The sequence below is a fragment of the Rhipicephalus microplus genome, chromosome 4 (assembly GCF_043290135.1).
Source record: "Rhipicephalus microplus isolate Deutch F79 chromosome 4, USDA_Rmic, whole genome shotgun sequence".
Lineage (NCBI taxonomy): Eukaryota > Metazoa > Arthropoda > Arachnida > Ixodida > Ixodidae > Rhipicephalus > Rhipicephalus microplus.
Window position 1 is genome coordinate 31,640,656 of NC_134703.1, and position 22,376 is coordinate 31,663,031.

Sequence of the window (22,376 nt, forward strand, 5' to 3'; positions counted from 1 at the left end):
AGTTCGGAGATAGCGAGTGTGCTCGAGCTAAGGTAGTTATTCATCACGAACAAGGGCACCAGCTATTGCATGTTCATAGGGCTGTTATCACACCAGTCACTCTAGCAGCAAGCTCATCACAGGGAATTTCAAGTCGGCGAACATATACGGCATGCTTCAGTGAGGAATTCACCAAGCCTTTGACAAGAGTTACAAAGAGTGCAACATGCTGCAAACGTTTATTGTTGCACGAACTAAATGAATGCCGCTATGGTAGGTGGACTTCCATGCTATACTTTACACACCCTGCCACACTGTCATTCCAAGTAGTGCGGTATCTTGGATATTTAGTCGTGTTTCCAATACGACGGGACAATGAGCCTTGTTTTCTATACAGGTGGCAGCATCTACGCGAGGAGTAGCAGCAGCAGTATCAACAGCAGCTCAGAAGTGCTGAGAATGATGGTTACCAGGAATCTACCTCAGCCACCGCCCGAGGGCGCATCGTTCACAAAAAGACGCATGCTCGGCACACTGATGGCCACGACAGCTCTGGTCGTCATTCTCACGATAGCCTGCCTAGCTATCGCTATCATCGCAAAGCACGCAGGGATAGAATGGAACGAGGATGACGCGAATACTGACGCGTAAGCCTTGCTTTTGCCTCGAATTTCGCGGGTGAAATGCCTGGTTGCACAAATTACTATGCAAGAGGCCCCAACCTATTCCAGCCAGAGTTTTAAAATATGCCAACACAATCAATGGCGAGATGACCAAGTTCAAGTTGCCTAGAGTACGTCCAAAATATTTTTGTTCTCAATTCTTGATTAGGCTAATTTAGTTCACTAGCTTCTGAAGCAACAAAGCTGGGGAAAATATTTCAGTGAGAAAGTAGTAGGGCGGGCCGCTGAACGTCCGATTACACAGTTTTGAACTTCCTATCCATTAAGCTTTTTTTTTTCTGACTACAAATGCCCGCAAGATACCGCTTGACATGCCGGTTTGCGCGCCTATATATGCGCGCCGTGACTGCAGTGCTCCTGAACGTTCCGCCTACAAACGACATGTTTCAACGCCGACTAAATTTCAAGGCCGAAAGGCTGCCGCAGTGACGTCAGAGGGTGGAGGCCCACTTACGCCGCGAACGCGGCGGAAAGCCTGTGTTTCGTTCACGTTTTAGGAGAACCAACGCTCCCGCTCTCGCAGCTGCTGCGGCTTGATTGGGCCGAATAAAAGATGTGGAAAAAAAAAGTCTTACTGAACATGCTCAGTTGGGCAACGGGGCCCCCAACCTCTGACGTCACTGCGGCAGCCTTTCGGCCTTGAAATTTAGTCGGCGTTGCATGTTTCCGTCGTGCTGGCTTGTGCCGGCGATAAGCAGATGCAGTGCTTATCATCTGTGCAGCCACTTGCAATATATGTTCTTCGCGCAGCTACCACCCTCGTCGCTGCCCTGTAGAGAGCGCAAGTGGAAAAATTCCAAGCTCGTATGCATGCGGCTCGTTAGGGAGCACTATAATAATTGCGCTCACAGCCGCGCGAGCTGCTACATCACGTGGTACTTTTATTGGTTGGCGGGCAACTTTATTAAGCCAAAAACCGCTAATATAAAGTTAATTGATTGATTGATTGATATGTGGGGTTTAATGTCCCAAAACTACCACATGATTATGAGAGACGCCGTAGTGGAGGGCTCCGGAAATTTCGACCACCTGGGGTTCCTTAACGTGCACCCAAATCTGAGCACACGGGCCTACAACATTTCCGCCTCCATCGGAAATGCAGCCGCCGCAGTCGGGATTCGAACCCACGACCTGCGGGTCAGCAGCCGAGCAGCGTATAACCACTGTTTCACGGAGGCGAACAATAGATAGACAGTTAGAAACTTTCCACTAAGACGTTTTGCAAACCGATCTAAAACGCTCTCATTCTTGGACCAGTTTCATTGCATCAAAAGCTTGTTGAATAAAGTGGTTGAATTAGGCAGTTATCAGAATACAAAAGGTAGTGTGATGTATCTTAGGTGTTAGCAACATGCAATTGGTGGCGTCGTCATTCAATGCGTTGGCATAATTTTAAAATGTGGCTACAGATAGTTGGCACATCCAGTATAATTTACTACAGCCACTTCCAGTCATCGCGGATGGCTAACCTATCATCTTTAAAAACTCTTCACATGAAGCGGAAAGGAAAGCACACCCGTGCACGTGCACGTGTTCTCTTTGTTCTTGTTGAGGCACCAAGGTAGACGCACAGGTGGTCCCTCAGACGAAGTTACCGCAGTAACTACCAATTTTTCCGTTTAGCATAACCTAGATATTAGTGCATTTTATTTGAAAAAAAAAAGAGTTTGGTGTCTCAAGTCATTTAAAATCACGTGAGCGAAAGTCAAAATGTTCCCGTTTATCCTCAATGGTGAATAATTGACCGCGATACTAAGTCATTTTACAATTACAGGGAGCAGCTTTCGCGCTTATATGAGCCTTATTGCAGAATATTTCCGTGCTAATTAAGTGAACAAGCATGGTAGGACGTACCGCAGAGGCAAACATGAGGACCGGCGAAGAAATATTTTTCAAGAGGATAGGGTAAGAAGTTCCAGACTGGTATATACGTATGTTTGTATATATATATATATATATATATATATATATATATATATATATATATATATATATATATATATATATATATATATATATATATATATATACACACACACTTCGATCGGTACAGCATGCGCCCCTTATCGTCACAGTGATTTGCAGATGACTCATATATTCGGACGTGATATTTACGCTAGAGCGACAAATAGCACGAAGATTTCCTCACTCGCTAATACGGTGAGTGATGAAATCTGTCGAGTTCCGCTAGGTAAAATGCTAAGAGGATTAGCTGCTAGCGTTTCCTCGTATAACATTTCAATATCTCGCTATGACATTCGTTGCTTCACCGTTTAACAAACCAGTCTATTTTAGGTTTATTTTTTTTTTCAGGTACGAAAACGCCACATCTGCAGAAGCTGAAGCAAGGTTGCCATTGAAAGACTGGAGAATGAAGAATATTGACTTTTTAATGGCCGCTGACAGTCGCCAAAACTGGTCCTACGTTCGGCGATATGAACGACCGGAATAGTATGTCGTTTGGAACGGAGCGTTTAAGGAGATTTTATATTACGTCTGGATTCGCCCAGGAAATACTCCGTTGTTTATCATTTCTTCCGATGGCGTGTCGTGCGCGCATGTCAACTGATTACTGAGTGATTCAACAGCTTTCATGCCTTTTAGCGGAATACTCGAACTCTTCAACCTAAAAGCAAATCACTGAACGTTTTACCTGTGTTGTAGACGGGGATCATTTATAAACTAATTTTGACGATTTGTTGGGCACCCAATTAAATGGTCTATGATTATTGTGATACTGCAGATGCGCAAGAGAGGCTGACGTGCCTCTCAACTCATGTGAATGCAAGTTATCCAAGTTTTTACGTAGGTGACAATGTATAACACAGGGCACAGCATCTCTGTCAAGCTACGCCTAGGGGGGGGGGGGGGGGGGGTTCGTGTCAAGAAATGCTTTCCGTAATAAATGCACTACATACACTGCGTGGATATGTGGTTTCGTAACAAAGACAGTGCATTTACCGATTTTCTGCATTTTCTTACGTGAGATTGTGAAGACAGGGGCATGATAACGTCGTCGAGAAAGTTGGAACAAGTGATAAATAAGTGATAGGCATACTTCTGCGTCACAAAGCAAGGCATGGCAACTTAGCACATCATTGCGTTTCACTTTGAGAGCAACGTTCGTGCAACATCAGGTGGACCGATTCAACTATGGCAGTGCTTTTTAAGATTATCTGTTCGCACTCATTTTCACCAACCGCTGAGTGACCCTTCCACAACGGGGAACAGTTAAGAGTAAAACGTGAATGATTTATTTGATGACCGGTAAAAAAAATTGACGCCTGGGCGTCTAGATGTTTAGATGGTCGAAATTTCCGGAGCTCTCCAGTATGGCCTTGCATGCATCCGGCAGTCTCAGATTAGTTTTCAAGTTGATGGTTGACCAACGCTTGAAGTTCTCTAACAAAAATGTTTTTATAAATAGAGTTTATTGTTCGGAGTGTAGGAATACATCATATATCTACACTTGAAGGAAATCCGTTAAGGCAGAAAAAATTTTTGGGCTATCGCCTCATTTCGTGGTTACTAGAAAATCAAGGACAGCAAGGCACTGTTGTCCTCCAGCCACTGTTTCACAACTTGGGCTTGTTTGGATCCAGAGCCATTTTTCGGAGCTCCCTCTTGAATACTTTACCCATGTCAATCTCGGGAACTTCTCGACGAATACGACAGCGCCGTATAGCTGCATGTGTTTGGGACAACTATCTGGAAGAGAAAATAATATTTCAAATACGTGTTAGCACAGAGGCAACATAAAGCCTGGGTCACTATGAGCCACACTGGACTCTGTCGATCCGAGGTAGATGTTTTCAGAACGTAGCCAGCTTCGCGAAACAAGCGTAAATTTGCACGACCTAATTCATACAAGGTTTCATGACATGAACTCATGGAGGCGACATACAATGGCGAAATAATCGGGAATTCACTGTTCAAAAAAAAAAAAAATGGCAGCATATCCACGGAGTGAATGATGGATAGTGGGGCGAAGCATCCGTCCATCCATTCTTTCTTGCTTCCGTCCATCCATGCGTGCGTCTGTGTGGCCGCCCGTGCATCCACCCGACCGTCCATGCGTCTGTCCGTGCGTCCGCACGTTCATCTGCGCGTCCGTCCCTGCTTTCGTCCATGCATCCGCTCCTGCGTCCATGCGTCCGTGCAGCCATCCGTGCGTCCGTCCATGCATCTGTCTGTGTGTCCGTTCATCGACCTATTGAACACTCCAAGTACCACCATCTCGCATCTTTTCATCATATATTCCTCATATAGAAGCACCAGCCGCCATCCAGCGGACATTCCAAGGACTGAACGAGAGGAGGCACACGCACACTTTCTTACGGCTTGCGCTTCGTGTCTACTTCCCACCTTTAACCACCTCGAGTTCATGGTATATACTAGTTCACTGTATTCATGGCACTGCGGCCCAACGCTCGCTAAACCTTTCTAAAACCAAGGAGGTTACGCCCAGCGAGTATAACGTAGCAACCCTTTCTCGTCTTCTGTGCGTGGTTGAACAATAAAAAAAAAATCGCAGCGTGCGCGTTAACTAAAAGCCGAATTCTCCTGTCTCTCATTCCCCCTTAGCAGCCATTAGCATGTACATTGAGCACTATCTTTTATTGTTCAACAACGCGTTGAAAAAATCTCTCGCCGGCTCCACCTTGGAGGTCAAAATGTTATACTTGTTACACACTACTACAACGGCTACGAGGGACGAACGGGTGCCGCCATAAGGAGCTTTGCCCCTTAAGTATATAACAGCAAATTAACATTTAAATTCGAAACTTTTTGTGTACACTGAGAAATAGGTGGGCCCTCTATACGTGTTTACAATGCACGAACTCTGCCAACACAGTTGATCCCCTTATAAACTTTTAATGCAGAAGAAGCCTAAAAAACTCCCAAAGAAGGCTTCGAGGAAAAATTCTAGTGCAGCGTTGGTAAATTATCTACCAAATATTTTGATATAGGTAAATATCTTAGTAAGTACGTTTGAGTATGTTCTGGGCTTCGGTTTTGGGAATGCAGTATTTTAATGAGACTCTTTCATTAAGAATATAGGTGACTTTCTTTGGAAACGTTCATCCTTAATTGTCGCACATTATTTGAGGAGCACGTATACGTATGTACCAACCATGAGCCGCGAGCACTTTTCTAAACAGAAGTTTCTGTTCTGTGCGGTAAAACACTGATTTGTGGTTATTTCTATAGAAAGAGGAAGAGAAGGAGTAATGCCCTGCTGCCGATAAGCTGGTGTTGTTAATTACCACACCCCACCTCTCCTGTGTGTATCCGGCCAACCAGTGAATTGAAATATCGATTCTTGCGCAACTCCAAGGAGCACCCTTATCTTCAATTAAAATTGTGGGCGTGGTATGATGTGGCATACCTCATTCACGCTCAGACTAGAGTTTTTTTTTTCTGCTGCAATGCTTAGAATGTGGAAATACTGCAGTAGCGGCACGATCGCAACAATCGTGGATCGTCTGCAGGGGATCCCTCATCGATTGTGTCCAGCTAGATGCAATTCTTTTGTATTTACTATGACCGAGCGCTGTCTATGAGGCATCTTCACGTACCTGGCACGCATTTCTTGATTTTCCTGGCCAGAGAACTGCTGGCCTTCGTGCCCGGTGTAGTCACAATAAAGGCTACTGGCGCATCTTGATATTGCGCACTGGGCGCTCTGACCACGGCAGCTTCGCGTACCTCTGGTACGTTCAGAAGTACCTGCTCGAGCTCAGCCGTGGCCACGTGGTGGCCAATGCACTTGATCATGTCGCCCAGTCATTCAACGTAGTACACCTTGCCTTTCGCGTCGTAGTAGCCAGTTACCTAATGAGGGTGCCACAGGTTGCATGAATTTTTGAATTTTTTACACCGCGAACAACACTCATTCACAAATCGAATAACAACGTCGACTTCAGGGGAATATGAAGCCACCTATAGTCGGTTTCAAAGTAAGAATAAACTCAAACTCCACCTCCTAAAAAAATTGCAGCGCGTCTGCCATCTGTCTTCGAGAAAAAAAAAAAAACCTGTTCTATACGTGCAAGTGCTTTTTTGCGGCGCCTAATAATAACAAAATTTTCCCCATGCATACTTGAAATATTACGTTTCCACGTGCCAAGGCGCCGGAATCGTTGCTGAAATTTGCCGAAAAGCTCGTTTTTTTTTTTAACCAGCGCTACCAACATGCATGTGAGACAAACAAAAAAACGAGAACGTGAAAGGTGCTACACATGAATGAGCAAACGAAATCAGATGAGGCCCCTACGCAAATTTTCTCTCGCTGTGGGAGGAATTCATTTTCTGGTTGTGGACTACTGTCGGTGGTTCAACTTAAAAAGCGTGGTAGCGCAGCTTCAAGTAGAGTCACGTGACCCGAGCAGAAAAGTCACTCATGACGTCAATGCTAGAGCGGCACGTCGCAGTCGTCTCCGACTTGACTGGGCCACATTACTGCCCCCTCCCAGGGACACGTAGGGACCAATCACTGACATTGGTAAAATACCGATACTTGTGCGTCGCTAGCCCAAAAGTTTTCCCTTTGTTTGAAGTTACGGCGGTGGCACGACGTTATACGTGACATTTTCGCTTAGCCCACGTGGCTGTTCCGCGTCACGTCAGCGGCACGTCAGACTCACCTGAGAAGAGCCATCCTTCAGAGTCAAAAATTTTTTGCGTTTCTTCCAGTTTGTTCAGATAGCCCATCACTCCATTCAGAATCTTGAAGCAAATCTGGCCACTTTTCCTTCATGAAGCGCTTCTTTTGTGTTCACGTCCACCACCTGATCGTAGGATAAATGAATGAGAAGGTAAGCCGGCGCCCGCACGTGGGTTGTGACACAAAGTTTTCGAACGAGGCATGTGTGATTCTTGACATTATGATGTGCATACTTCGTCACGCACTCTAGCATGGCGCAGTAAAATAAAAAGAAAAAAAAAACTCGCATCCCGATTGATTGATTGATTGATTAAAACTTTATTTTGGTCCTGAGAAGACGCAGAGGAGACCCCGTGCCACCCGGCTAATCCCACGTAGGGACCGTCAAGCCGAGCTTGGCGGCCCGTTCACGGGCACTCTGGACGGCTGCAGGGTTTGATCGTTAAGTTCGGGGCTGCGTAGGAGCGCAGCCCACCTGTCCTCGCTGAGGGCGGGTCTGATGGCTTCACGGGCCCACAACACGTTCGTCTTTATTAGTTTTATTTTTTGAATGAAGGAGAAGCGTTGCCTTCAACATCAAGCGAAATCCAAGTAAAGACGCCCTTGACTGAATCCCAAACGCGCGATCCAGGGCCAACATATACAGGGTGACCATGTGAACGGTTGTGCAGTGCAAGCAGCCGTTTTTTTTTTTTTTGCTATAGCAGATGTTGCCTGCGTCGGTCTAGCGAGCCTAGAGAGGGTGAGGGTAAGAACAGTTTTGCGGGTGTCTTCCTGGGCCGGCACGTGACGCGAGCATGAGCAGTGGGGGTGTGGACGGCGCCAACGCCGAAGTGCGACATCATGCGACTAAGATGTGCTCCGCATTTAAAAAGGTCAGACGTAAACGTCTACGACAAACTAACCGAAATCGCGTCAATGTGGGTCATCGCGGCTGTGGGCTTTCCTTCTCGTGAACGCCGTCCACGGTACCTGGGTACCGGACCTCTCACAGTCCACGAACCTCTCACTGCCGGAAGCAGCAGCGCCACCATTCGAGGTCGGCATGGAGGAAGGAAACAATTGAGGAGAGGCCCTGACGTCACTCGTTGTGAAGCCGTGGTGAAGCCGGAACTCGTCCACTGGTAGAGACTGGGCAAATTCTACTCTCTTGCTTACACCGAATGTAAAGGCACGACTCTCTCTCCGGTGCGAAAACCACGTCCACTGCACAGCACGCGCGTCGTTCCGAACCGAAACCATCAGAACGGGGCTCAATACACTGAGTCAGTGTGACACAGTTGGCGAAATCATTTCGTCCGAGTATTAACAGCGACTCGGCGAGTAACAGTCCACCGACAACGAAGCAAGCACAAGAGGACGCACGCTAGAAGCACTGACAACGGCGAGTTTGTTAGTGTTTTCACGTCATCAATTCATGCACTGTGCAGACAACACGATCGGCCATGCAGCGCCTTTTACAGTTGCATTCCGTCTCTGACGCGACCAACACGGCGCCCGGTCACCATGCCCGTCTTCCACGTAAAACACACCGGCGTTATCATTGTGCAACCACCGTCACTTTGAGCACAGTGTGACACTTGAATGCGGTTGCCCCGCCGCGGTGGTCTAGTGGCTAAGGTACTCGGCTGCTGACCCACAGGGCGCGGGTTCGAATCCCGGCTGCGGCGGCTGCATTTCCGATGGAGGCGGAAACGTTGTAGGCCCGTGTGCTCAGATTTGGGTGCACGTTAACGAACCCCAGGTGGTCAAAATTTCCGGAGCCCTCCACTACGGCGTCTCTAATAATCATATCGTGGTTTTGGGACGTTAAACCCTACAAATCAATCAATCACTTGAATGCGGTTGTTCTAACGCCGAGAGACCAAAGCTGGGGCCGATCATAGCAAGCGAAAGTGAAAAGGTGCTTTATTACGCACGTGCGAACTGTTACTGTACAGATATTGAACACGAAACTAGGTATGCGTCTTGCTGGCCAAAAGTGTCATACGTTGTCACAAGCACGAACACTGTACAACCGTCGCTGACCTGCAAGGCGTTCGTCGTTCCGTTTTGTCGTGGTGCCCACACGCAATTTCGCAGACCACTTCACAAACATCATCCGCAACACGGCACATAGATATGCACTCGATATACGCACTGTTGATGCCTCGTGACTAACAAAACGTTTTGTAAACGTTGCTTGGAGTGCAATAACTATCGCGAGAACGTAACTAACAATGCGGCACCAAGCACAGATATCGTCCGCCACGGCTCAGTACGAGACCACAGAGGCGCACATGCCGCCACTCACTGCTAGACCAGCTACACTGCACAACACGTAACCATGGCAACGCTGCCATTGTTCCCAGTAAATATGGCCGCCATGACGTCATTTCTTCCACACTTTTCACGTAGCGCGCCTGCTGGGCATGCCCTCTTGCTTTTTTCTTCCGTGGAGGACGGCGTCTAAGACAGGTGGCAGGCCTCCAAAATAAGGCCTGGTTTGCAATTGCAGGGGAACGCAGTTCATCCTTCCCGCCGAGACGATGCGTCACTCAGGGCTCTATCGGCACCCAAGTCGCTTACGGGTGTTGTACAAGGTCCCTCGTACAAGGATACCATCGCAGTAAGTACACCGCTCGAGCAGTACTCCTCCTCCGCGACGTCACCACTGGCCCCGCGTGAGGGTCACGCAACAGCACCGCCGAGATTTCCCGTATCATCACGTGACTCCAAAAACCGCTTTTTCAGAATACTCGGCTCCTTCGGTGATAATTCTATTAATGGCTTGCTAACACACAGCTCACCAAGTGCAGCGATATGTTCGGCTTCGTCAGTCAAACATGTGAATTCTTCTTTATGCCTACCTACAATGACCGTGCTATGAAACATTTCTCGGGCCCGTGTGACTACTTGCGCTACGCCAAAGCTGTTCAAATGGTTCACCAGCAAGCCCACATTAGAACACTGATCGATTAAAAAGGAGTCACAGCTTTCTCGGTGGCATCGGTTAACGTCGTTGCAGCCGAGTCGAGTTCCCTTGTAGCATTTGTGCTTGGCTAACCTTAACCAGCACGTCCGGGCACGTGAAGCCGAGAAACGGCAATGACCAGGGAATCGATGGGTGGCACCAAGACGCAGCCAGCTACTTCCGTCAATCCGTAGAAGTGTGCCAATGAGACCACCTGGCACACGTCACGCATCTTCCCCACCAGCGAGGGCAGCAGCCTGACACCAATGCCGCAAGCGCGCCGCACTTTCGGCATCTTCTATCCCATGTCGTAGGCTTCGCTTGCCAACACACTCATGGGCGACGCCGATGCACACACTGCAGTGACCTGCATGACAAATGGAGCTGGTTCAGACATAATGAAACGTGATCACTGGTGAAAAGGGGACGGGGTGAGATAATGAACACGGTACCATGGTAGTGTTTTTCTCGTCCCGCACTTCTGATGCTACTAATGTACAATTATGCTCGGTACCAACGAACCCAACTCTCCGCCTTATTAGTTCGGAGGAAACAGCGTGAACCATGGGACAGTGGCAGAATATACACAAGGCAAGGCCCTGTGTGTTCACAAACGAACTGTGTTTTCAGAAACGAACTAGCGTTTCAAGTGCCGTGACGAGCTACGGTGGTGTTGTGTTAAAAAACAGTCCGGCTATTCGCCTTAACACTCACATAGAAAGATTTTGCATACAAGACTAAATAGCCATCATGTCTCTGTGGCGGCCATGTAGTATAGTTTTCGTTAGCATGACTATTGAGAGACTCGGCAAAGCTACGACTACGTCTTTAAATGGGGCACGTTAATGAAAATAGAACTGTTGCGGAAACCAGCCCAGGTGAGGTTTAATGAAAGCCAATAGCTTGTGCGGGATGCAGACATGAAGTGAACACACCCGACGCAGCTTGCAAGCATACTATCGACTATAATGACTGTAAGCTTGGAAGCATACTATCAACTATAATGACTATAATATCAACTATAACTATACTATAATGGTGCCTGATGACGACTACACGAACTGTCATCGATGTGTCATTAATAGACAAATTTCCGCAGCTGGTTAGTTCTATCCAAACTAGATGGCACCACCACATCGAGGCCGCCTCCCTACTATGGCTTTTGGCAGTGCTACTCAATGTGTTTCTATCCACGTCGCGACCTCTGCGCTCGAGAGTTAAAGAGAGCAGACGGCAGTGCCGGGAAAGCCAAAATGGCAGCACCTGTGGATGCAGTTTTCTTCCACCTCGAACTTATCACGTCATCGTTCTCCGCTCGGTGGCCCGTAAGTTCCCAACCAATGCATTTATTAGCTTTTTATTTACGTCCCGAACCTTCGAGAGCAACGTACTTGACAGTATTCTGCAGTGTTTTCAAGATTCATCTTGAAACTGTGTCAGACAAGGCTTTGAAAGCATGGGTAAATAAGCACCACTAATCTCAGCATTCAAGACAGAACATACCTGATGCTTTGTCCTCAGCATGAGCTGACTCCAAGCGATAGCTTCTTTCGCAATTTATTTATTGCTGTGAAGACAATGGGGGAGTAGCAAGCGCGAGTTCGAATCGAAGCATGCGGTCGTGGCTACATAGGTGCTGCTGTGAATTGGGCTGCTTCGCTGGCCCAATGCGTTAGAAGGGTTAGATAAAACATGACAGTGCCCATGCGCCACTGTAGAAAATCCCCCGTAGATAACACCTTGTCTATACGACTCCGGTCATATGACAACGGAATTGAGGCGTTAAAAGAGGCGTGACCAAGGAGGCAGGATGATCTTGTAATCACGACTAAGGCAGCATAACCACAGAGGGACGACGTTTGCGTTTCAAAGGCTGCGCATGTAGATCTCTACATTTCATTTGTGTGTTCTTCGTTTACCATGTATTGTGCATGTGTAGACATTGTTTTTGTAACAATTCCTGTGTAGTTGTGTATGTTGTGTTCCGTTTACTTATGTAAACATATCTTTTTGTTACAACTTTTGGTGTGTCTGTGGATGTTGTGTTCTGTCGCAATGTTCTGTTGGATCGTAATTGATGTTCACTGTCTGTGAGAATAAATTTCGCTGAACACATGTATACTTTCCATTTTCCGGTAGTTTCTTGCATTTATTGCACGAAAACCACAGAGATGTAGGCTTTTTTTGAGAGGGGCGGCACTTTCTTCATCTAAAGTGGGGGACGGGCAAGCAGACATCATCGAGTGTCATTTTGGGGTCTCCATGCCATCGAAAAAAAAAAAAAAATGAGGGGCACGGGCCCAATGTGCCACCCCTGGCTACGCCACTGGGAAGCCAGACATACCTCTCGCCTTTCCCTTCAACATAATGCAGAACGCCGATTATGCTAGCCAGACTAAAAGTTCACTGGCGCCAGTGGCCATCACAATGAAACTAAGCAGCGAAATAACATGGGTTCACGCCTCTTTGCTATGCGAAGCGAAACCCCGGTGGTAAACCCTGCTGAAATCGCGTGCGTTACACGCCGGTGCTTCGTTTTCTGCATTGTTCCATAGCTTACTATACTCCAGTAAAGGCAGGTGCAATTGACTCGGTGCAAATTCCTGCAAATTAACAGGAATAAATATTAATGAAGATAGGTTTTGGAAGTCGAATAATGTAATATATTCGCGCAATGCATCTGTGAAAATTATTTTAGATATAAAACTCCATCTTGAAATTGCATCCTTCCTGATTTTCTATGAACATTGGCAAGCGATCGTCGTCCATGAGACAAAATGCCGCTTTGGCCTCCTTAGAATGATACACCAACTCACCTAGCCACAAAAATAAACCAGACAACGATGAATGTTTCGCAGCACGACACAGTCTTACGAACATAAAAAAAAGCACATGACCAAGCATCAGAAACCACTTGGTATACCTTTGCACTTTTAGGGCTTCTTTCTTTAGCAAGCTTACAACAGAGTGCTTATCATCTGTCTCATTGTCGCATGAAATTCGGTATTGATACGCGCTCAGTAAAGCAAGATTCCTCCGCCAAATTTATTGGTAATGCACGAAGATTCGATTAGCTAGTATTTTTTTATTTACAACGTGCACCATTTCCAGGCTTAGTGTTTAGACCGTGCAGACTAGCTCCATGTATTTCAACTTCCGTTAGTAGACAGTATGCTGTCTTCACTTCAGCTCTACGCGTTCAACAAATCGCGACAAAACTGAGGCTTTCCTATAAGTCAGACACATCATTCTGATGTGCATAAAATGGGCGTTCTGTATGACGCATACTGGTGGAGCAGTTATACCGCCTATTAGATAATTAAAAAAAAGCACTAATTGACACACTCACAAGCCTAGACACCTTGAGGAGAAGAAAAACTGGACGCGTCCTTCATGCATGCTCCATGAGTGGTTGATGAATGCAGCTGCTTTATGGGTTCGTGCGAGGTTGCAATTTTTTGGAATAGTCCAAAATGCGTTATCAATAAGCCCGACAGCAAGTACCTTTGGTATGATGCCTCCGAATAGAATTATGAACGTTTTCGTGTTATTATTATGAAGCCCAACCAGAGGTACACGTTGGAGCACTAGCCGTCTCGACGCGTCCGTTACATTCATGCGCTTATATCGCCGAATTTCTGGAAAGTTCAACCATAAAAGAACTCGCCCATACCAAACATGCGCCCAGTTGATTGGCATTGTGATGTCATGCTTGTTAAATCAGTAAGCTATAGCGTGCATTGCGTTTTTCTTTGTGCGCTGTACTTCGGAATGTGCAGCAATTATTTCGTCAATTTGAATGATATTCTTAGGTGGCTGTGCTAAAGAGCCGACATCATTGAATCTTAATCGCTACACAAAGCAATAGTAACAAGTCAGACGAAGGTATTCCTTACATCCGTTCCTTATCACACCTGCTAAATAAGTGGCAAGTTGGTAAAGCTAGCTAAGTCTGCGCCGTGCAGAGAAAAAAAAAGTAGGTAGCAGACAAAAAACGAACTGCCCCGCCGCGGTGGTCTAGTGGCTAATGCACTCGGCTGCTGACCCGCAGGTCGCGGGTTCGAATCCCGGCTGCAGCAGCTGCATTTCCGATGGAGGCGAAAATGTCGTAGGCCCATGTGCTCAGATTTGGGTGCGCGTTAAAAAACCCCAGGTGGTCGAAATTTCCAGAGCCCGCCACTGCGGCGTCTCTCATAAGCACATATGATGGTTTTGGTACGTTCACCCCCTATATCATTCAATCATCAACAAAAAGCGGATTGACATTTGTTTCATTTATTATACTCAGACTGCTCTACTGAAGTGATTATCGATGTTCCTTTTAGCCGCGGCCGTTCCACGTAGGGGCAGTAGGGTAGGCTAGACGCTGTGTTAATAAGCCTATAAGGAAGCAAAATGTGTCGTAAGCGGGGTATAAGCTTTCTTTATTTTGTATAGAGAGTGTAAACACAAGCAGTCATTTCGATGAATGCCCCACCGCGGTGGCCTAGTTGCTAAGGTACTCGGCTGCTGATCCGCAGGTCGTGGGTTCGAATCCCGGCTGCGGCAGCTGCATTTCCGATGGAGGCGGAAATGTCGTAGGCCCGGGTGCTCAGATTTGGGTGCACGTTAAGGAACCCCAGGTGGTCAACATTTCCGGAGCCCTCCACTGCAGCGTCTCTCATAATCATATGGTGGTTTTGGGACGTTAAATCCCACATATCAATCAATCAATCAATCAATCAATCAATCAATCAATCAATCAATCAATCAATCAATCAATCATTTCGATGAATGGGCAGTGTTATACGAGTACCGGAATGAAGAAACACGTTGAGGGCTCGCATGTCGAAAAGTAGTGGAAGTGCACGCGCAAGCCGAATTTCAGTTACGTAAGACAACACGAAATACTTACACAGTTATCGCTCGCTCACGACACCGCGCGTTTCACATTGACATCTGGCACTCCATGTCTGCGCATGCTCAGGCAAGCTTTACGCTTACAGCTTTTTTCAACACAGTGCATGCATCCTTTCAGTATGAGTCTTGTTCTACTGCTTCCGAATTGGCGCGCCCAGGTCCGCTGGATGGCTTTTTCATTCAGAGACCATGGCTTGGCTTACTGTAGTTGATGAAAATAAGCGCGTGATACGACCATGCAAGGACGCAGAAAAGATAACTATTTGTGCGTACGTCGCACGTACTCTTAGTTCTCGGGCCGCTGGCGAAGCAAACGGTGCAGCCGGAGAGTGACAAGATGGCGACAAGAGCGTCCATCGTGTTGTTGACAGCCACGATGACACGATCACCGCGGAACACGCCGATCCTCTTGAATCCCGTGGCAAACTGGCACGCACGCTTCAGCAGGTGAGTGAAACTTGGGTTTCTGGGGCCTTCGATTTGGCAAGGTTGAAAAGAATAACTTTAGCAGCAGTGAATAACAACCTTGAAGAATTGCAGTGCGAGCTCGAGTTGGAAAAGAGCTTATAGTGAAATAATAGGAGTAGGTGTTTGTTTCACAGTTATAGTTTAGCATCCTTTGCGGAATAATGCGCAGTATATGGTACATAACACGTAGCGTTTACCGTACTCGGGCTATTTTCAGATTTAGTGCTACCATGTTTAGGGGGTTGACGTGCTGTAGTATGCCGAGCAAGCCACCCATTGACGGTAAGAGATACGACTATATTAGGGGGTATGGAGCTTGCACGATTGCGGACCGGTCATCGGCACTTATTTAACAATTATTTCAGATCTTCAAAAAAAAAAAAAAGGCGGAGGCGCTTGCTCGGCCTTTTGCGGTAGTGTACGTAAAACATGACGGTGATTTTTATGACCGATTTGAACTTAACTTAGCGTTGATGTGCACGAATTCACTGCTTTAATAGTAAACAGCCGTGTAAAACGACATCGCTTGCCCTCAGATAGCTTCGACGACCGGGTATTACAGATTCCATCCCATTGCGAACGTCCTTAGGCCTAACTAGAAGATCAGTGTACTAAATAAATCTGCAAGATAGAAGTTTTGAAGCATGGTTGATATTTATTTACTAGCATCGTTAATAAAAAAAAGTAGTCGTGTGTCGTAGAGGGCATCGACAAGCGGCTCGTCTCTGTAGGTACCCTACTCTCTCCGCAAAGATTAAATTGGACAGCACGAAAGTCACTTAACTCGCCGCAGTGACAGCATTTCCTAAAAAGAAGGGCTGCTATAGCCTTACTTCGTATAACATTCCTATTTGTTGCCATCGCATTCACTGCTTCGCCTTCGTGGCGAAATTGACTTTTTAACACGAAAGTGTTTCATGCCAGGGTCCACGACTCCACTGACGTGTTTTCGTGATAAATATGACGTTGTAGAATATACACTAAGGGATCCTAGAAGAGTTAACTAGAAGAAAACGTTTCGTTGCTGAAAGTCGAACTTCTACGCCTCCTCGCTCAGCAGCGCGCAGCGTGAATCGACTCTGCCACACAGCGCACCTTCTTCAACTTACTAACGATGAGAGAGAGAGAGAGAGAAACTCCTTTAGTTGAAATGGCAAGCTTCCGAGGAATCATATCCTCTCCTCTAGATGGCAGCTAAAAATCCTTAAACCCTAGCCGCATCTTCGGCTTGCCTGATTACTTGTAGCTGGTCCTGGATGTTTGAGCTAAGTAGCGTAGTCCCCAAGGCTGTGCGTTGAAATATTTGGTGTTTGGTCCATACGTGAGGTTAGGACAAGCCCAGATAATGCGTTTTAAGGTGAGCTATTCATACACACCATTTATTGCGGGCAGTGCTTGGAGCTCGGAGGCCTCGTTGTGTTCTTATGAGTCAGATGGCGCAAAGGGCGTGCCCCGCGCTCTTCGATGTGCGCGTGCCATGATCGCGCGTGCGCACGCGCTTATCTCGTGATTTGGGGTAGCTTGCACGCATTGTGCTTTCACCGCTAGGGGGCGCTCGAGTTACGGAAAGCATGAAAGTCACTTCGTACACAGCGGACACGTTTGCTAAAAAGTGCGCTGCTCACACACATATGAATAACAATAGTAACAATTTTAGTTCGCGCTGGTCCTGTGTATACTTTCTGCGCTTATTCTGTGCGTCATTCCTGGTCTTTGAGCAGAGTGATTTAAGTGTTGAACCGTGAAAAATCTTAGTCCGCATTCGTACTCTGCATGTTTAATTCGTGCATCCTGTCTGCTTGGCGAGTGCGCTGCAAGTGTATGTCGCGCTGTTTACCACTCTTCGCATGACATTAAAATTTCTTGCTGTAGCATTCACTCATTCGTCCTTTTGGTGAAACAGTGCGCAATAAAACGCTATACTGTCTCTGTGTAGACGCGCCTGACTTTCGTGTCATACCGTTTACTATGACAGAGGGATCAAACATGTTTTTTTAGTATAAAAAAACTACACACAATCGAAATCAAATCACCATTCTTGCGCATGTATTGTAAGTTAATGATTTGCTTATTCAGTTGAAGCGAATATTTTTAGGCAGTAATTTCTTGGTATTGCCTGGTAATTTTGTGTCAATGCATGCACTAACACGTCGAATAATCAAGAAAACAGTCAACCCACGAAATTCACCGATGCATTACGTAGGGACATCAAGCATTAAGGAGTCCATATGTCTCTAAAGTGTGACGTCATTCAAGGTCACTGCATAATGTGGTGGCGCTGCGTTAGTTATGATTTACATGACACTTACCAAAGTTGTTTTTTCTCCATACATCACCAACCTTCGGGCTATAATATCATAAAGCGTACATCGTGGTATATCGACGTGCGGGTAAGGGAAATGCACAATGCGGTCTTGTAAACAAGAGACATGACTGAAAAAGAAAAGAAAGAAGTCGGCATTACATAAACGCGCTTATGCAATCAAGATTCAGGAAAAGACGGTGGTTTGAAGAGATGAATCGATTCTTGAACAGGGCGTGCCATTGGAACCAGCAATTCGACAAGTGGCTTTGTTTGTGTCAAGGTTGCAACAAAGTAATTTAAGATTGTGCAACATTCCCTGTTTCAATCTTTGTTCATCCATTTCACTCTCTATGCTACGCGCGTAGGGCACACAGGAACCGCAGTGGAAGCGTTACCGTTCGCTCTCACATTGCACGGGAATCTTGAATATGTAGCAGCACTGCTTCCATAATCCGTCACGATGTTTCGATTCCCTGCAGCCTTTCTTTTTTCACTTCTCTCTGGTGTGCGCCATATATCCACCACCGCTATGAGATGTTTCGTGCCAAACATACTCACTAGCATTCTGGTAAAATTCTACTTGTGTGGCAATGAAACTACGTAGCTTTCAAGAATATTTGTTATCCGACACACAAATTTCCGGAAGGTCGTGCGCTTTTTAGCACAATGCTCCAATTATGTCCCAATGTTCCTGAATGTTTCTGTTGCACAGTATTTGGAGTCGATTGTGATTACCAGTTTTTTTTTTGTTATTCCGACAAAGACGTGAACAAAAAGACAAAGTCATTAGGCTGCTAATTTAGCCTATTTCGTCCTTTATCACTGAATATTCACAAAGAAACCCATCTGCTTATGCGACCTCGCACCTGAGGTGCATTGGTTCTTGTCGTCAAAGTTCACTGCCCTTTCCTATGGTATGCTGTTTTGCGGTTGAGTACGTTAGAACATGCCGTCACGTTAGAACACACTTAGGCCTTGTTTTTGAAGGTAGGCTGTTGTGAGGGTTGCTGCCGCTGTATTCGTGCACGCACCTGAGGGCGAGTAACTGCAGCACTCCAGAGGCAAATATCATCGGCGTATATGGATAGGCACACCGACTTTGGCAGAACCTTCACCAGACCAATCAGGGCAACATTGAACAATGTGGGGCTTAAAACACCTCCCTGAGATACTCCGCAGTGGGTGTAATGTTCGGCAGTTTTACCCTCATCTGTTTGCACAATGAAACCCCTGCCAGTTATATAATCTTTTATCCATTGAAACATTCGTCCACCAATGCCCATTGCTGCGAGAGAAGTGAGGATGGCATCGTGAGCTACATTATCATATGTACCCTTCACGTCAAAAAAGAGTGCCTCTGATATACACTTGCGACTTTTTTCTTGCTGAACAAATGCTAATAAGTCAAGGACACAGTCGATGGAGGAGCGGCCCCGACGAAAGCCTGCCATGCAGGAAGAATATTTGGTGTATCGTTCCAAGTACCACTCGAGACGAAATAGAACCCTTCTTTCCATCACTTTTCCGAGGTAGCTTGCGAGGGCAATAGGGCGATACGCTGTCAAGTCCAATGGTGATTTTCCCGATTTCAGAAGTTGTAATAATCGACTTATTTTCCATTCTCGGGGAACACTGCCGCTGAGCCAGGAGTTGTTGAAGCATGCTAAAAGTTCTTTTCTGGCTTTTTGTCCAAGGTGTCCCAACGCACTATAACTAATACCATCAGGACCTGGCGATGACGTGCGCTTATAAGCGACTAAAGCACCTTCCAGTTCTTCCGTGGTGAATGGAATGTCCATTTCTGGTAATCGCGTCTCAGGAACGATCACGGAGTCGATGCTCTCGTTCATAATATTCCCGGCAACTCTCGTGCAAAATTCTTCAACCACCTCGAGTTCTGTTTTTCCATGATGGAGTGTCAATGCTTTAAAAGGGTGCCATTGTTGCGGAGAGGAACAAAGACCACGAACTGTTCTCCAGATATATGACAGCGAGGGTCTAGAGATTCGCAGAATGCTTTCCAGCGTTCGCTCTCCAGCTTGTAAATGCGTCGTTGAATCTTTTTCTGGAGCCGTCTTGCTTCCCTCAGGTCGTAAATTGATCTTGTGCGTCTGTATCGTCGTTCAGCACGCCTTCGTATAGCTCGTAATCTTTCCAGTTCGATGTCGAACTGTGTTATTTTAGACGAAAATGGTAATTTACATTTGAACGCTTGCATAGCTTCCGCGATGGTATTTTCCAGGCTGCAGGCAAGGCCTTCTTGGCAAGCGTCCTCAACACGCGATGTAAACATCGACCAGTCAGTGCCAATTACAACACTGGAAGAGAAATTTTTTATGATACCATCGATCTTCACGTAGGTGGGTATGGGATCACTCCCATCAGTATCAATATCGCAAAACCATTTAACTTTGTGAGAGAGGCACCGTGACACCAATGTCAGGTCAAGGCAACTGCCATACGTGAGACCCCGCAGATATGTTGGGGTACCATCGTTCGTGATGGAAAGGTCGTAGTCGGAAGCGAATGTAACAATGTTCCGGCCCCTTGCATTCATCCTAGTGCTCCCCCAAAGCATGTGATGGGCGTTGAAGTTACCGGTGATGATCCAAGGCCCATCGGTCCTCATTAGGATGTCTTTTAATCTGTCGCAGTCAAATTGCGATGACGGAGATATATATCCACCAATGAGCGTGAACGAAACTGCATTCTCCTTTACACGAAGACACGCGTACTGGTTGTCGTCTTTTGAATTTATTGGGTGGGAAAGATAAGGCAAGTCCGTGCGAATGTAAACAATTACTTTGCTTCGTTCTTCGCAAGCGGCTGAACAAAAAGCTTCATAACCGGACAATCTATAAGGCATTGATACGTTTGGTTCACACATGACAAGTGTAGGGAATTGATTGGCCCGAACAAATTGGCGATAGTCCGAAATACGGGACTTCATGCCTCTGGCATTCCACTGAAAAATCGACGCGCTTTTAACTTCATTGCGGAAGATGAGATTTTGTTGAGCCATTGTGCTTATACGACGTTAGCAAGAACTGGATTCAGTGCATCCAGTATTTGCAGTGTACTCTTAGCAGACGGAGATTGTATGCTGCTCAGTTGCGTGCGAATCGTGGCAATTAATGATTGCACGATTGCAGTCACTTGCCTGTCTTGGTTGGAAAGATCTCGAACCGGGATCGGGGGCTGGCTGTCATGGAACTCCTTCGGTTCACTTGATGCTGTTTCCCTTTGAATACTGCGAAGTGCGCGTTGATGTCGTTTACACGCAAACCAATGACGCCATACCCTGTTTACATCAATGGGCAGAGTGTCAAATATGCACGGACGCATCGTTTTCTGGGCCTAATAATCGACAGAAGTCTTTCGTGGAGCCCGCATTGTGCGTACTTGAAGAAGAGACTGCTATCTATTGTGCATATAATGAAATTCATGTGCGGGAAACCATGGGGAACTTCTGTGGCCTCCAAGCTACAGCTGTACTGGGCCTATTTCTGGGTCTATAGCGCTACAGCTTGCCGGTACTGACTAACACTTGCAAATCCAATACTCATTCATTGGAGAGTTTGCATGGTCAAACGCTGCGTATTTGCCTAGGACTGCCCCGATGCGCTTCTACTTATCACAATCGTGCTTGCCAAAGACCATCCGTTTAGGACATATAGAGTTGTGGATTGCTTCAGAGCGCACATTCGACATGCTAGCTGTGTCCCCGACCACCACTTGGCCCTTCTACCCTCCGGAAGACCACGTGCTACGTTTTCAGACGTCATAGCCAAGCACCTAAACAGCATTCCATCAGGATATACGCCAGCTACGAGAATGGCATGTCCTTTGTGGTGCCTCGACCAGTCGCAAGTACGTCTAGAAATTCCGGGTATCAAAAAGAAAAGCAATCACTCCAGGGTAGCATTGAAGCAAGCAACACTGCTATTATTACAGAGTTGTACTTGGACCGAACGCAGATATACTCTGATGGGCCCGTCTCGTCCAGCAGCTCATCACGTGTTGCTGTAGTTCCGGCTGCAGCAATGACAATCAAATTTTTTGTCGCATATGACTACATCTACGGCATCAGAGCTTGCTGCTATAAGGGATGCTCTACAATATCTAGTTCAAGAGCGTCCAGGAAAATGGGTCATATTTTGTGATTCGAAGGCAGCGCTTCAGAGTTTGCAGTCTGCCATGCGTAGGAAGAATCATGAACAATTGGTACATAAAATAAGACATTGCCATAATGAAGCTGTAGCACGAGGGCATGATATTATATATCAATGGCTGCCTGGACATATCGGTATTACCGGAAATCAATTAGCCGATGATGCAGCCCGCTCAGCCCATGAAGGAACCCGTGTGGTCCCGATTCCTCTATCAAGGAATGATGCAGCAAGACAACTTTACCTGCTGGCT